Here is an 18,379-nt window from a genome sequence, read left to right as displayed (position 1 = left end):
TGGGTTGGTTCCAGGTCTTTGCTATTGTAAGCAGTGCCACTATGAACATGTCCTTATAATAGAATGATTTATAATCCTTTGGGTATATACAATTATTTTTAGTGTACAAATGATAAAAATTTGTTAAGAGTACTGGGGAAAGTTAGAGATTCATCCTTTGTATTTTAGAACAAGAATCATAAGTGGGTTTTTGTATCTCTATTTTCTAATTATTTGATTTAATTATTTTTACAATCATTTATTTACATGCTGTTTGTATTAGTCTGTTCTCACACTGCTATACAGAAATACCCAAGACTGGGTAATTCGTAAAGGAAATAGGTTTAATTGACCACATGGCTGGAAAGGCTTCAGGAAATTCACAATCACGGCTGAAGGGAAAGCAGACACCTTCTTCACAAGGCAGCAGGAAAGACAGAGACAAGAGTGTAGGAAGAACTTGCCAAACACTGATAAAACCATCAGATCTTGTGAGAACCATCACAAGAATAGCGTGGAGGAAACTGCCCCCATAATCCAATCACCTCCCATCAGGTTCCTCCCTCAACTCCTGGGGATTACAATTCAGGATAAGATTTGGGTGGAGACGTATAGCCAAACTGTATCACTATTTTCTAGTAAAAAAAAAAAAAAAAATCCTAGAATGTATCCATCAAATAAAAATTTTAAATTTTATAAAAGCAGACAATAGCTACATATTTTTATAATCTAATGTATCATGGGTGCTAAATGGTCACTGAATCATAGTAAAACAATAAAATCCAAACTGTTCAAGCTACAATAAAAGTTTCCGGAGGTACTGAAGTGACAAAAGGGAGATTTTAACAAGGAAAGTGTATCAGGGATTATACTTAGACAACTAACTTGAGTTTTTAATGACAAATCTCACATGGATATAGACAACCTTCAAACTGCAAGGAAAGTAGAATATGTAACAATTCACATTGTACAAATCACAAGTTTTATTCTAGGAAGATTTTGACAGTATTCAATGACCATGGAAAATTGACATGGATTCTAATTAATTATTCATCTGGAAAAAAATCCCTGGGAGAAATCAACAAGAATCAAATTGCAGACGCATAGAGGAAAATGGTCTAAGGCCAAAGATAATCTAGGCTTAGGCTGTCAGAATTGTCTGACTTCCTCTTAGGAGAAAAAATTAAATCTGATAGATGTGAGGCTTACAACCCACTATAATATCTTGGCTTTTTTGTTGTTGTTAGGGAGGGTCATTGTTTTCTAAATTTGTCCCCTTTCTTTTTCTGCATACAAAACTACTCTAAAAATAGAAGATTGATTCTATTTTTAAGCAAAATGCATAAAACTATATTTAAAATGAATTAAATATAGGAGGGGTTGTACATAAGTGCCTGTATTTCGTGAGCTTTCAGTGGCTGAATTTGAAATCTCCCCACAGTCTCACCCTTCAGTCTGTTTTGTTCCTCACCTGGAACCCTTGCTCTTAAGACCTAAAAATAACCTGACTGGTTTAGCAAGAAGAGTGATCCTGAAGGAATTGTTAGAAGTGAGGTCCCCCACGTCTGTCCTGATATTGAAAGCTTTGTGCAAGAGGGATCCAGTGGAGTTGCTGAAACAAAAACCAGGCGGCTTTCTATCATTCCGTTTTACAGGGAACAGAAAAGCACAGCAGGGATCTTCACATATTGTAGTTTTCTCTTGCTTTTGGGCAGGGATGTTTTTCCTTTCCCTCTGGTTTGAGCACTGTTGTTTCACGCAGTCAATATATACCCTATAGCTAACTTCCTAAAGGAAAAATACTCCATCAGCTTTTAAATGTGGGCTCTCTGTGCTAGCAATATAAGAGCGCTACAGAGACAGAAGGATTTAAATTAGTTCTCTTCCTCAAAATTCATTAACAGTATCTCCATATTAGGTCTAACCCTCTATGTTTAATATCTAAAATAACTCTTAGTTAGCCATCCAGCCCAAATCTGGAGGTACTGTGTCAGATTATATCTTCCCGTGTCCTTTTCTCTATTTATCCAGCCAGCTTTATTTTGTTAAGCATTCCTTAAAACAACAACAACAACAAAAAAAAAACCCTCTGTATATTAAAAATAAACTACCACAAAAAAACTGGTTCAAATGTCCGCAATAGCACTAGAGACTACTAGGTGTACTGTCTGTCTATTTACACACACACAAATGTATGCAAACACACACACATATACAGAGGCATATACACATAGGCTTGTAATTTGGAACATGGTCACTTTCTTTTGGGAAAAAAACGTATCTTTTAAATAAATGGATTACTAGATATCTGATTTACTCAGCACTGGTTTTCTCTTCAGAAGCTCACAAATTAGATTAAATAACAATAATAATAATGACAAAAACAAAGTAAACGAAAAATCTCCAATGATACAGCTTTTATCATGTACACACATACGTGAACCTAGGTGTTAAGCTGGGATTTCACTTTGGCCTACGAATAGTCATTAGTCACTACATCACCTGAAGGTTCCATATGCTTGTGACAATCTCTCAAGATTAATGTGCTCCATTATTTAAGATTTATGGTCAGGCCCATGAATCATCACTATATATAATTCAAAAACTGGCATTTGCCCTTGTGCCATTACATTTTATTTTCCAATTCTATCAATGTCTACATCTTATTTTTAGAAGCTAAAATTAGTTTGTCTTAATAAAATAGGTAATGATATGCATTTATGGGCCTAATATTTTTGAAGAACTTAGAATTTTAATTTGTTAATCAGGATAAATATTATCTCACAGAAATACATTAGTTTATAAATATTAAATATCTATTATAATTATTAAATAATAATTATTTAATAGTTCTCTGAATTATTTGAGTAGAGACTTGGATAAATAGAAAAGATTTGGTTTCTAGAGGCTAAAAAATTGTAAACTTGGGAGTTAAACTGGAGAAGGAAGTTTACTGGTATGAATGACTAAATGGCCTTTAGATTAACAAAAGTTCTTTTCCAAAGGAATAGTCTGCTTCTAAGAATCAATATGAAAAGTACAGAACAAATTACTGGTATCTGAACTGAAGTAAGTTTGTCTTTAACACACAACACAAAGTAGGTGAGTGGCTGTATAAAATGATTAAAAACATTCTTAGCCCTGTAAACATTTAAGATGCATTCTTATCTTGTAAACAGATAAAACAGAGCGAAGATTACCCATAAGAGAGTCACTTCACAACTTTTATTTTTCCCCCATGGCTCTCTAGTGCTTAAAGGATGGAATTTGTGTTTCATTCTGTCATAAAATATCTTTCGGAATCCATCTTGACCTTCTTCCCAAATTTGCTCTGTCCTCTCCCATACGTCAAATTTCTAATTGACTCCCAGGAAACATCTATCACTTTACGAAATTCTGTTTTCTCAGAATTTTATTCCCATTTTTCTCTTAAAATAAAGCAAAATAAAACCAACAACAAAAAGTCATCATTCAGGGCCGGATATTTTTCCAGGCAGAGCAGTTGACTTTCTCCTCTGTTACCCATGAACTTTCAGTAAGTGTCTACTTGAGTTCTTATCACAGCATACAATAAGTATATGTTTATAGGTATTTATTGCCCACTAGACTTTAGAAGAGTTTAAAGTCTATGCAGAGTCCACAAATTTGAATACATGCAAGAGGGCAGACAGGTAATGGCATTAGGCTTTTGGAAAACTCCAACACAAGTTATGACAGCAAATGGCAGCCCACCAGAGAGGTGATGGAGAGTAGGGAGTGGCGGAAATTGTGAATAACTGCAAAATGCATGCTGCATCTGTCTAACGGAGGTTAAGCTGCTGCTCCACTGTGGCCACCTGTGGTTCAGTTAGAATACCACATCTATATGGTCATAGCTTCTGGTTTTCAAGAGAAGCTAGGAACATGGAATTTTATGTGTAATCTCCCATTATGTAAACGCTACCAACCAATTCTTTCAAGAACATTTCTTTTATGGGCCAAATAAAACATGGATTTGTGCTTAAATTTGGCCATTTAATATTGGAGTTAATCAAGGGTAGCTCCTGAGACTTCTCATTGTATATTTTTTCCCCTAATCAATCTCATTTAATACATGATGATTCGTTTTCTTCTATATGCACATATCTCAGAAATTTATATATCTAATTCAAAACCCAAACATCCAGCTGCCAACTTGGCATCTCCTCTTGGATTGCTGATAACACTTAGGTACATTTTATTTTCAAAACCAACCTGATGACGATCGTATCCCCTCTTTGAGTGTAACACATTTTAACATGCATAACTGTCCATCTAAGTAGCGGTTATCTTTGACCATTTTTTTTTATCTCGCCACCCTTTCCAATTTGCCAACGAAGTCCATTTTCTGCTGCTAATAGTAGCCTCTTGATTGCAATCATTTCTTTGTTTCTCCATCATAGTACCCTGATCCACAATACCATCCCCTCTCCCATGAACTAGTGCAACAGATTTTTAACTTCTCCCATAACCGCCTTTGGTGTCTCTCCAATATTCTCAAAAATGCAGCTAGGTGATCTCCTCAAAATACAAGTCAAGCAATGTTTCTAGATTGCTGAATGCTTCAGTGTTTTTCCATTATTATACGGGATCAAGAGGAAAACAGTTGGACAAAATGAAAAACAATGTAGCTAGTAAGGCCCTGTCTGAGGTCTTCAAACCTTTTTATCCTCATTGTGCGCCACATGTCTCACGCTCTGTTTCAGCCTTGCTGTCTTCAGACCTCCAAACTTTCCACCACACAGCTTTTCACATGCTTTGCTTTTCTCTTTCCCTTACTAACCTCCATTCGACCTCAGATTCCTCAACCAAACTACCAAACACTTCTGCTTGTACCATTAATCACAATGTAACAGGGGTTATAATTGTTAAGTGATAATCACAATATCTGTCTCCGTGTATAGATTCTAAGTTCCATGAAGGCAGGGATTCCCTGTTTCTCCTTATTGTCTCCCCAGAAATAGGCATAGTATCAGGCGGGAGAAAGTAAGAAATATCTGTTAAATAAAAAAATTCATGAATAAATAACACTAAAAATATTATTGAATTAAAATGTTTAAGTAGATAGATGAATGGACATGGGAAAGTCCTGAAAGCTCTGTTTTCCTAATTTCACAATAGGAGAATGGATCTGAGAAAAAGGAGACAGAAGTATTTAAGATCTTATTGCACCCCTTAAATTATCCATGGAATCAATATTCCAATAGGAAGGAACTATTAAATAAAATACTTTAACTGCATATCATAAGTGCCTGTGTTCACTAGTGTAGATATACATAATTTGATTTGAAAAACGTAGCAAACATTTTTTTAAAGTTTTTTCAACTCCATTAGTGATGGAGAATAGATAGCTTGGAGAGAAAACATAACCTTTAGCTCCCAGGGAGGCACCTCTCTGCTTCTACTGCCAGATATTTTTCTGCTAAGGTTTCACTACATCGTTCTATTATAGACTGATCTTTCCCCTTTTGTGCTTAACTCTGGGGGCAAAAAAAAAAAAAAAAAAAAAAAAAAAAAGAGATTTCACCAAATAAGATTTTAACCTGAAAATGCAAAAATCCATATATAAGAATAAAAATTTCTGCCACAATATAGGAAATAAAAATCAGTAATGATCAAGAAAATATTCATAACTACTAAAAGACAAGAAAGATAGTAAAAATACTTTGAAGGTCTGACAGAAAATTACAGAATAGCCCTCCTGGCAGGGTCACCGGGGCACTTTCTCAAGCCCTTGTTGGCTGCCCTGCTGCAGCCTTCGGGTAGCTGCTCCCTCCCCCCGCACCCCTTCCACCTCACTGTAGTCATTTCTAGAAGGAAACTGGCCCAGCAGATCACGCAACAAGTAGGAGGTGAGAGAGTGGGTGTTATTCCAGTAACAAATGACCACACCTGAGCATGACCCGGGTCAGTGAGAATCCTGCAAGTCACTCCTATATCCTCAGCAAAACCAGGGCAGCTGCAGATGTGGGAATCAACAGTGAGACAATTGTGAAACCAGCTTCAATTTCAGAGGAAGAATTGTTGAGTTTACTCAATAAACTGAATAATAATGATATTGTAGATAGCCTCCTTATTCAGCTGCCTCTTTCAGAGTACATTAATAAGAGAAAGATCTGCAATGCTGTTTCTCCAGACAGGGATGTTGATGGCTTTCATGTAATTAATGCAAGGCGAATATGTTTGGATCAGTATTCCATGTTATGGGCTACCCCATGGGAAATAATTAAGCAAACTGGCATTCCTACCCTAGGGAAGAATGTGGTTGTGGCTAGGTCAAAAAATGTTGGAATGCACATTGCAATGTTACTGCATGCAGAGTGGGTCCATGAAGGTCCCGAGGGTGATGTCACTGTTACAGTATCTCATCAATTTACTCCCAAAGAGCAGCTGAAGAAACATACGATTCTTGCAGATACTGTAATATCTGCTGCCAGCATTCCAAATCTGATCACAGCAGGTATCATCAAGGAAGGAGCAGCAGTCCTTGATCTGAGAATAAATAGAGTTCACAATCCTGAGACTGTCAAACCTAATTGGTTGGAGATGTGGATTTTGAAGGAGTCAGACAAATAGCTGGTTATATCACTCCAGTTCCTGGAGGTGTTGGCCCCCGTAACAGTGACGATGCTAATGAAGAATGCCTCTATTACTGCAAAAAAAAAAAAAAAAAAAAAAAAAAAGGGGTGGAGCAGAGGCTTGAAGAACAAGAAGTGCTGAAGTCTAAAGAGCTTGGAGTAGTCAGTAATTTATTGTGTCTTCTATGTCACAAGCAGAACTCCAAGCCAGATCAAGAAGGAAAGCAGGCCAATAGAAATGCAGTATTTTTAATTTATTCTACTGAAATGGTTTAAAATGATGCCTTGTGTTTGTTGAAAGCTTAAATGGGTAGGTGTTTGTGCACATAGCTCTGTAGTACCTCACCAGGGAGCATTCCAGTATCATGCAGGGTCACGTGATCTAGCCAAGAGCAGCCATTAACCTACTGATGAACATGGGAGATATTGTCATATTGAGAGTAGACGCTTCACTTCGTCAAGCACCTCGGTTAAACATTTGCCTTTTCTAGAACTGCATTTCCCAAGTGCTATTCCAATAAGAGTTCAACTGATTAAACCAAAGGAAAAATATTGCTAGAGAAAATTAGGAAAAGGTGAAAAATAAAAAATGGTAATAATTGAGTAGAAAAAAATTATTCTATATATGGATTGATTGGTAACCAGATTTATCTATATAGAACTGAATTGGCTTGGAAAAAAGAAAAACTACATGTTAATCATTTACCTATGCTGTCGTTTTGAAGCTTGTCAGTCATTGGGAAAATGTTTAAAATTGTTCCTTGCTGTTAGGCCTTATTTTACGCATGTTACCCTTCAGTAAGCTCTCCCCATTTTAGTTTTCTGGAATTTAAAGGCTTATTTTATAGATTATTCATGTGTATTGTCATATTTGGCTTTTGCTATATACGTCATTGGTAAATTTTTGTATTGCATAGTTTCTCTGATATATCTTAAAACCTATTTTTGAAAAACCAACGTGGCTTGAGAATCATTTGGGCAGCTTGGCAACTCTGCAACTTGTTTTTCCACCAAAGAATTGTCAGCAGCTGCCTGCTTTTCTGTGATGTACCCTGCTGACTTTTCCAGAAAAATTTTAAGAGTTTGAGTTAATATTGAATTTAATCAGACTTTCTGATGAAAGGTTTTTTTTAAAAAAATGAAACACATCTGTCTGGTGTCTTTAAAAAGAAAGAAAATTATAGAATAAAATAGTCTCACTGCTTTCAGCATTTAAAGCTTGAGACCTTTTTTTCCCCTCAGAAAAATGTTTGAATGATACTAATTGAAATGCTTTTGGTAGAAATAAGTTTTGCTAAAAAAAACACATCTTAGATTTTATTTTGAAATATGTATATATTATCTATATTATTCAAATATAGATAATATATTCGTGTATATACAAAAATGATAACTATGTGAGATAATGCATATGTTAGTTAGCCAAAGGTAGTCATTCCGCAATGTATATATATACTTCAAAGCATCATGTTGTACATGGTAAATATATATAATTTCATCTGTCGATGTAAAAAATAAGTTCCCCTGATACCAAAACCAGACAAGGACACAACAAAAATAGCAAACTACAGGAAACAATATCCCTGATGAACATCAACAAAATACTAGCAAAGTGAATTCAACAGCACATCAAAAAGACCATTCATTATGTTAAAGAGGGATTTATCCTGGGGATGCAAAGCTGGCTCAACATACGCAAATCAATAAAGATTGATTTGCATTACCTAACATTAATAGAATGAAGTACAAACATTATATCATCATCTCCATAGACACAGAAAAAGCATTCAATAAAATTCAACATGACTTCATGGTAAAAATCCTTAACAAATTATATGTAGAAGGAACATATCTCAACACAGTAAAGGCCATATACAGCAAACCCACAGTTAACATCACACTGAACAGGGAAAAGTTGAAAGCTTTTTCTCTAAAATTGGGAAGAAGACAAGGTTGCCTACTTTCACCACTTCTATTTAAGATAGTACTGAAACTCCTAGACAGAGCGGTTAGGCAAGAGAAAGAAATAGAGGGCATTCAAATTGGAAAGGAGCAAGTAAAAGCGTTCCTGTTTGCAGATGACATGATCTTATGTATACAAAACCCTACAGACTCCACCAAGGGACTGTTAGAACTAATAAATTCAATACAGTTGCAGAACACGAAATCAACATACAAAAATTAGTAGTATTTGTATATGCAACAATAAAATATCTGAAAAAGAAACCAAGTAAGAAATCCCATTTTCAATAGCTACAACATAATACAATACCTATTAATAAATTTAACCAAAGAAGTGAATTATCTCTACAATGAAAACTATAAAACATTGATAAAGGAAATTAAAGATGATATTAATAAATGGAAAGCTATCCCCTGCTCATGGATTAGAAGAATTAATATTGTTAAAATGTCTATGCTACCCAAGCAATCTTCAGATACAATGCAATTCCAACCAAAATCCCAATGACATTCTTCACAGAAAAGAAATCCTAAACTTTGTATGGAAAAAAACAAAAAGACATTTTGAGTATTATATTATTCAAATTATTCATAAATAGAAATAAGACAAATATATTCTCTCTACTATGGTGCATTGTCCAATTGGTCTGTTTTTCTGAAATTTCATTAATGAGTGTCATCTTCGAAGTTTCGCATTAATGTTATATCATGTATTAAAATTACAATGTGTTCCTTATGTATATGTATATATTACTTTTACATTTTTGCTTTTGATTCTAAGACAAATTTATTTTTCCTCACTCATACAAATTAGATGACAAAATAATCTCATAAACCAACAATATGATTATAAATGAAACATTTAACATTGCCTAAGCAATAAGTATCAATTTTGTGCTATGAAGATGACGATCCATCAGATTATTCTACTATAATATCTCCACCTTGACGAGACTTCAATAATTGTAGCTTCTGAAAATTAGATTTGCGGGGGTATGTAACAGATTTCAGGATTTTTAATTTAACATTTAACCTGAAAATGAACATTTAACCTTAATAAAAATTAGATCTCAGAACTTTATCTCACTTGAAATCGCCTCAAATAAAAAGATATAACAATAAAGGAAAAAGCAAAAATAAACTGCTGACACAGGGAAAATTTTGCTGCCAGAAAATCAGTTCCACAGGATCAATCTGCCTGAGGCCCATCTTAACTTCATTCATAACAAAGGTGTGTAAATCAGTGCTTATTTTAATGCTCTATCTAGTCTATCTTTATACATTATGATTTTTTTCATTTAATAGAGAATGATGAATGCTCTTCTTATAAATGAATATATTGTTTTAGATTTGTTTAGTGTTGATAAGTATTTCGCTATGTTGCATCAGCATTTCTTAACCTTTTGGGGGAACCATTCCAGAAACTTAGTTAAAGGAATGAACTGTTTCTCCCAGCAAAACAATTGTACACAAATTAGCACAAATTTTGCATAGGGTTTCGAGGTGTTACTGACACCCTTATGTTTCCTTAGGGAAGTCCTTTCTTAGAATTCAGTTCACGATCTGTTTAAACCCACACTGCTTCTACGTTTTTCACATAATGACAAAGGAATCTATAAGAATGTGGCAAGATTATTTTTCTACAAGGCACATCTATAACAGAAATGTTATTCATTATGCTGATCTTCTTATCAGCAAAATGATGTCGGTGATATTTACTCATTCATTCTTGATGAATATATATATTTACATGTAACTATATCTTTTTACTACAGTTCATTCTCACCAATCCAAATTAATGGAAGTTAGTAATTCCGTAATTATCAAAAATAATACATTCATAAACACTTATTCCTAACCATATTTTAAATGTTTTTAATATTCTGTAGCGTGCATTTATCAGCATATATTACTCTGGAAAAGACAAAAATCCAGAAATGTGTTGAATGATGGCTCATACATAATAGAATGCTGAGTACGAATATTTTGTTTCCCAAAATTAGTGATTAGAACTCAAAGCTGTGAACAATGTGGTTCTAAGCACCCACTTTCTAAAGAGACACCCCCAAAATGGAGGTCAGAAGCCTCCCTTCATGATTTACTAAGCAGGGTCAGAACCAGTTCTAGAAAGCAACAGAGTGGTTAATGGCACAGGTGCTGTACTGAATCAGCCTGGTTCAGATGCTGGTCTGGCCACACTAGCTATGTAACCATAAACAAGTCACTTCATTTCCCTGTCCCTCACTAAAATGAGAATAATAACTATAAAAATAGTGTTTATAACAGTTGTATTTAATCCATGGTAAATGTTCAATGGTGCTTATATCAGCATTTTGTAATCTTGGTATTTTCTGTGCTTTAGTATCTTAAAAAAAAAAAAAAATGCTCCATAGGGTGATTGTGCAGATTAAATGACAACATAGGTGTAAATAAATAGAAATGTGCCTAGACCCTGGTATATATTCAATAAATGTATTATATTTTGTTGTTATTTTGCTCATAGTTAATCCAATTATCCTTTCGTGTGTGTGTGTGTGTGTGTGTGTGTGTGTGTGTGTAAAACTGGGGGTAGAAAAAACACACTCAAAGGCATGGGTGTGGTGAGCTCCTATGGAAAGGAAAGTGTGTTCTTTGATGAGGGTAATTCCCTATTCCCAGGGTGCTTTCTCCATCTCCTAAGTAAAGTGAGGGGGAAACTCCATGTGAATCTCTCAGCTACTAATGCTCCCTGTATAAGGAACAGGGGCTCCATTCCCTTACTAGTTGCCAGTTTAGCAACAGACATACCAACACATCATGTCACCAGTATTCCTCCCCATCACATTTAACATCTGCTCATCCTTTAAACATCACCTCAAGTGTCACTTTTATAGGTGGCTTTCCTGAACCCTCAAACCAGATAAATTCTCCTGTAATAGGAGCATAACACATGCTTCTCTTTATCAAACTGATCAGTTGACATTTTTTATATTTAGGGTTGATTTGTTTAATGATTACTTAAACCCTACTAGGATATAAGCTTCATTAAGACAGGAATTATGTTTTTATACCTCACTCCAGTGCCTAGCACAATGATTGACCCATGGTTCAGTACTCAGTATATATTTTGAGTACTGACATATCATTGGGTTCAGTACTTAATGAAGCACATTAGGAAAGATAGTCATCAATGTCCAGTTGAAGTTGAATAGTGTGGAATAGGTTCACATGATCCTAAAGAAACAAAAATGCTAGATTAGTTTAACTGAGAAATAGATCAATTCTGATTGGAGGATCATAGGAGCTTTGTCATAAGAGAGGAGAATGAGAGTAAGAATTTGAAGGCAGACAAATTTTAACAAACAAGTTATAGAGGAGAGAAGTGTAAGAACATGTATGTAAACTAAATATACTGGATTATGAGAAAACAAATTTTCAGGAAAGCTGAGTGAATTGTATGGAAAAATAAATGGTACTTCTATAATTATAACATTTTATCACTATATAGATCCATTAATATCATGATAATAATTTGGATACTTTCCACAAGTAGTGGGTAAGGATTGAAGTTTTTAAGTAGAGAAGGACATGAGATACACATCAGACAAAGTTTAGTACAGAAAACTAAAACTACTTTAGGTATTTGGAGCAGAGAGTGATTTAAAACATTGGGTAATTAAAAAATGATTGCAACAAGGAAGCTAAGAACCTTCACAAAAGGTTACAGGAACTGCTAACTAGAATAAACAGTTTAGAGAAGGACGTAAATGGTCTGATACAGCTGAAAAACACAGCACAAGAACTTCATGATGCGTACACAACTATCAATAGACAAATCAGTCAAGTGGAAGAAAGGATATTGAGATTGAAGATCAACTGAATGACATAAAGCATGAAGACAAGATTAGAGAAAAAAGAACGAAAAGGAACAACCAAAGCCTTTAAGAAATGTGGGACTATGTGAAAAGACCAAGCCTACAATTGTTTAGCGTACCGGAAAGTGATGGGGAGAATGGAACCAAGTTGGAATACACACTTCAGGATATTATCTAGGAGAACTTCCCCAACCTAGCAAGACAGGCCAACATTCAAATTCCGGAATTACACAGAACACCGAAGATACTCCTCGAACAGAACAAACCCAAGACACATAATCATCGCATTCACCAAGGTTGAAATGAAGGAAAAAATGTTAAGCACAGCCATAGAGAAAAGTTGGGCTACCCACAAAGGGAAGCCCAAAAGACTAACAGCAGATCTTTCTGCAGAAACCCTACAATCCAGAAGAGAGTGGGGGACAATCTTCATTCTTAAGAAAAGAATTTTCAACCCAGAATTTCATATCTAGACAAACTAAGCTTCATGAGAGAAGGAGAAATAAAATCCTTTACAGACAAGCAAATCCTGAGAGATTTTGTCACCACCAGGCCCAGGTTCAGATGGATTATCATCTGAATTCTACCAGAGTTACAAAGAGATGATACCATTCCTTCTGAACCTGTTCCAAATAATAGAAAAAGAAGGACTCCTCCCTAACTCATTTTATGAGGTCAACATCATTCTGATACCAAAACCTGGCAGAGGACACACACACAAAAAGAAGATTTTAGGCCAATATCCCTGATGAACATTGATGCAAAAATCCCCAATAAAATACTGGCAAACAAAATCCAGCAGCACTTTAAAAAGCTTATCCACCACGATCAAGTTGGCTTCATCCCTGGGATGCAAAGCTGGTTTGACATATGCAAATCAATAAATGTAATCCATCATATAAACAGAACAGTGACAAAAACCACATGATTCGCTCAATAGATGCAGAAAAGGCCTTTCATAAAATTCAACAACCCTTCATGCTAAAAACTCTCAATAAGCTGGGTATTGATGGAACATATCTCAAAATAATAAGAGCTATTTATGACAAACCCACAGCCAATATCAGACTGAATGGGTACAAGCTGGAAGCATTCCCTTTGAAAACCAGCAAAAGACAAGGATGCCCTCTCTCACCACTCCTATTCAGAATAATATTGAAGGTTCTGTCCAGGGCAATCAGGCAAGAGAAAGAAATCGAGCATATTCAAATAGGAAGAGAGGAAGTTAAATTGTCTCTGTTTACAGATAACATGATTGTATATTTTAAAAACTTCATCATCTCAGCCCAAAAACTCCTTAAGATGATAAGCAATTTCAGCAAGTCTCAGGATACAATCAATGTGCAAAAATCACAAGCATTCCTGTACGCCAACAATAGAGAGCCAAATCATGAGTGAACCCCCATTCACAATTGCTACAAAGGAATTAAAATACCTAGGAATACAACTTACAAGGGATGTGAAGGACCTCTTCAAGCAAAACTACAAACCACTGCTCAAGGAAATAAGAGAGGACACAAACAAATGGAAAAATATTCCATGCACATGAATAAGAAGAATCAATATGGTGAACATGGCCATACCGACCAAAATAATACATAGATTCGATGCTATTCCCATCAAGCTACCATTGACTATTCAGAGAATTAAAAAAAGCTACTTTAAATTTCATATGGAATCAAAAAAAAGAGCCCATATATAGAAGACAATCCTAAGCAAAAAGAACAAAGCTGGAGGCATCATGCTACCTGACTTCCAACTATACTACAAGGCTACAGTAACTAAAACAGCATTGTACTTGAACCAAAACAGATATATAGACCAATGGAACAGAACAGAGGCCTCAGAAAACACCACACATCTACCACCATATGATCCTGGCAAAAACAAGCAATGGAGAAAGGATTCCCTATTTAATAAATGGTGCTGGGAAAACTGGCTAGCCATATTCAGAAAACTAAAACTGGACCCCTTTCTTACACCTTATGCAAAAATTAACTCAAGATAAAGACTTAAATTTAAGACCTAAAACCACAATAATCCTAGAAGAAAACTGAGGCAATACCATTCAGGACATAGGCATAGCAAGGACTTCATGGCTAAAACACCAAAAGCATTGGCAACAAAACCCAAAATTGACAAATGGGAGCTAATTAAACTAAAGAGCTTCTGTACAGCAAAAGAAACTCTTACCAGAGTGAACAGGCAATCTATAAAATGGGAGAAAATGTTTGCAATCTACCCATCTGACAAAGGGTTAATATCCAGAGTCTACAAGGAACTTAAACAAATTTACAAGAAAAAAAAAATGAACCCTATCAAAAAGTGGGCAAAGGATATGAACAGACACTTCTGCAAAGAAGACATTTATGTGGCCAACAAACATATGAAAAAAAACCTCATCATCACTGGTCATTAGAGAAATCCAAATCAAAACCACATTGAGATGCCATCTCATGCCAGTGAGAATGGTGATCATTAAAAAATCTGGAGACAACATATGCTGGAGAGAATGTGGAGAAATGGGAACACTTTTACACTGTTGATGGGTGTGTAAATTACTTCAACCATTGTGGAAGACAGTGTGGCAATTCTTCAAGGATCTAGAACCAGAAATACCATTTGACCCAGCAATCCCATTATTGGTTATATACCTAAAGGATTATAAATCATTCTACTATAAAGACACATGCACATATATGGTTATTGTAGCACTACTCACAATAGCAAAGATTTGGAACCAACTCAAATGCCCATCAATGATAAACTGGATAAAGAAAATGTGGCACATATACACCATGGAATACTATGCAGCCATAAAAAGAATGAGCTCATGTCCTTTGCAGGGACATGAATGAAGCTAGAAACCAGCATTCTCAACAAACTAACACAGGAACAGAAAACCAAACACCACATGTTCTCACTCATAAGTGGGAGCTGAACAATGAGAACACGTGGACACAGGGAGGGAAACATCACACACCAGGGCTTGTCAGGGCATGGCTGGCAAGGGGAGGGAAAGCATTAGGAGAAATACCTAATGTAGATGATGGGTTGATGGGTGCAGCAAAGCACCATGGCACATGTATACCTATGTAACAAACCTGCACATTCTGCACATGTATCCCAGAACTTAAAGTACAATAATAATAAAATAAGTAAAAATTTAAAAATTTTTGCAACAGTTGGAGAAATGAGCTCCAGGCTTGGCCTGAGCAGTAGCTATAAAATGCTTCTCCGCTGGGTATAGTGGCTCACACATGTAATCTCTGCACTTTGGGAGGCAGAGGTGGGTGGATCGCCTGAGGTTAGGAGTCCAAGACCTGCCTGGCCAACACAGTGAAATCCCATTTCTACTAAAAATACAAAAATTAACCGGTGTGGTGGCGGGCACCTGTAATCTCAGCTCTTTGGGAGACTGAGACAGGAGACTTCCTTGAACCTGGAAAGGGGAGGTTGCAGTGAGCCGAGATTGCATCACTGCACTCCAGCCTGGGCAATAAAGAACAAAACTCCGATTCAGAAAAAAAATGTTTTTCAAAACCAAACAAGCTAGAAAATAAACACTAAAACTCCACTGCAGAAAAACCTCTTATCAATATGACTATCACAAACAACAAAGTTATATAAAACGTATAAAATGTCTCTGTATTACTTGTGCCTTTCAAATATTACAGCATCGCATATCACTGGCAAAACCTGATTTGTATCAAGAAATTCAGCAGCAACAAAGAAATCTAAGAAATGTAGTCTCTGTCTGTGTCTTTCTCTCTCCCTCTCTCTTGACTCTGTAGCGCATAAATGCACCACACTAGAGGGAGGAGGACATGGAGTTTGACAGGGTCAAACAATAGCATTCTTCACCAGAAGTCTGTTGTTGTTTTAATTAATTCAGCAACAATGTGCTAGTTGGCTTGGAGTCACAGATTCACTGAATAAAGTTGGCAAGGGAAAAAAAATCACCACCAGTTGCTTCCCTCTGGCTCGCATGTCTGCATGCACATGGTGCATTCCAGTGTAGCAGTCCTAACAAATGACTTCTTCTTTTTAGGGTTAGTATGTAATCATTTATTTCCTTTATAATATATATTCCAATGTTTAAGAAAATTCTCTAGCAGCCAAACTTATACTGTGGCAACATTTCAATTCTTCTTTAGAGGAGGGAACAAAAGCTCAGTATGCCTTTGAATTATTTTCCATAGAAAGAAAGGAGAGGAAGAGAAAATGGGGAAAATGCCACAAAATCACAATTTTTGAAAGCATATAATGATAGGGCTACAGCTTTTTAAAAATATATATATATATATTTGATGTAATCATTAAAATTTCATATTTTTTGAATATCATTAAGGAAATATTGCCTATGAGTATTACATGAACAAGAATAGCATACACATTTGGTTAATCATCAATAATCCATTCATCCAGTTTATGTATAGCCATAGCCAGTCTACTGCCCACATCCCGGCCTACATTTTGCTTTTCACAGTCCTTCCATTTGGAAATGAAGGTTGGGATCCTTGCCAATAACAACCACCTCCAATGTTTTCAATATTGCTACCGTCACCCTGGCAACACAGAAGACAGGACATAAATAGTTGCTCTGCCAAACATATCCATTGCCTTGTTATTCTTGTGGGAGTTGGTGTTGTCAGGGGAAGTTTATACCAAAGTTAAAAGTAAATTTTGACTTATCAATGGCAAGATTTTCTAAAACGTGCGTTCATGCTTTATTTATTTAGATAGTTAAGTATAAGTGTAAATAATATATAAACTCCATGAAGGCTGAGAGAATACTTGTCTTGCTCCTCAGCACTGGGCTCCAGTAGATGCTCAGGAAATATTTATTAAATGGATGAATTTGTTCAATGCAAGTATGGGTTTCTCAAGTCAAAGTGTTAAGTTTGACGTTGTTTATATCACCACATTGGTAGCATTAAAATATTTTTAAAATCGTAATCCAGAATAAGTTTTAAATGGCAGAACTGTTAGTGGATGCAGAGATTCCATAATCTAGTTTCAGTTGTACTATCTGGTATACATACAAAACTGTATGTATAACCAGATGCAAGAAGAACGACGTTTTTATTTTCCCTGAACTCTCACACAGCCACTCAATACAATACTTCCAACACCAGATGTGGATTTTTCCCTACATACCAAGCAATTTTCCAGCAGACACCAGCTGAGTGTCCTCTAATTCAATTCTGACATCAGCTACTCGGAGATAGCATCCGATCCCACAGGTTAAGGGCTCAATCCCACGACACTGCACCCCACTTCAGATGCAAATTGCAAGTCTCAGGTTGTGACCTGTACTTCTGACTGACTGGCTGTAATTTGGGGTTCCCATGATATCCTCCTTGGTTTCAATTAGTTTGCTAAAGCAGTCCATACAACTCGGAGAAACGCTTCACTAACATGTAGCCATTTATCATCGAGGATATTACAAAGGATATAGATGAACAGCCTGGTGGAAGAGATGCATAGGGTGAGGTATGAGAGAAGAGACGCAGAGCTTCCATGCCCTCTCTGAGTGCACTGTCCTCCAGGAACCTCCACGTGTTCAGCTGTCCCGAAGCTCCCCATAGCCAGTCTTTTAGAGGTTATGTAGGCATGATTGATTAAATCATTGGCCATTGGTGATCAACTTAATCTTCAGTCCTTCTCCCTACCTCGGAGGCCAGGGGATGGAACCTAAAGTTCCAACCTTCTGATCACACGGTCGGTTCCCTCGGCAGCCAACCCCATCCAGAGGCCATCAAGAAGCCCCCTGAGAGTCACTTCAGTAGAGCAAAAGTTGCTCTTGTCACTCGAAACATTCCAGGGGATTTAGGAACTTTGTCAATTGTTCCTATCATAAAGGAAATTAAAAGGTCTTAGGAACTCTTTCAGGAACTGGGGTCAAAATACAAATATCAGAACAAAAGATTCTTCTAGAACCGCTCTCTATGAGAGTTTTGTGCAAGGGACCGGGGAGCCGACAAC

At 36.2% G+C, this 18,379-nt stretch overlaps 1 pseudogene; it reads left to right on the top strand.

Moving 5' to 3' along the window:
* Positions 1-335: 335 nt before the first annotated feature.
* LOC101053371 (bifunctional methylenetetrahydrofolate dehydrogenase/cyclohydrolase, mitochondrial pseudogene) lies at positions 336-6,851 on the top strand (annotated as a pseudogene).
* Positions 6,852-18,379: the final 11,528 nt, after the last annotated feature.

The sequence above is a fragment of the Saimiri boliviensis genome, chromosome 10 (assembly GCF_048565385.1).
Source record: "Saimiri boliviensis isolate mSaiBol1 chromosome 10, mSaiBol1.pri, whole genome shotgun sequence".
NCBI classification, from domain to species: Eukaryota; Metazoa; Chordata; class Mammalia; order Primates; family Cebidae; genus Saimiri; species Saimiri boliviensis.
This window is presented reverse-complemented; position numbering and strand designations above follow the sequence as displayed.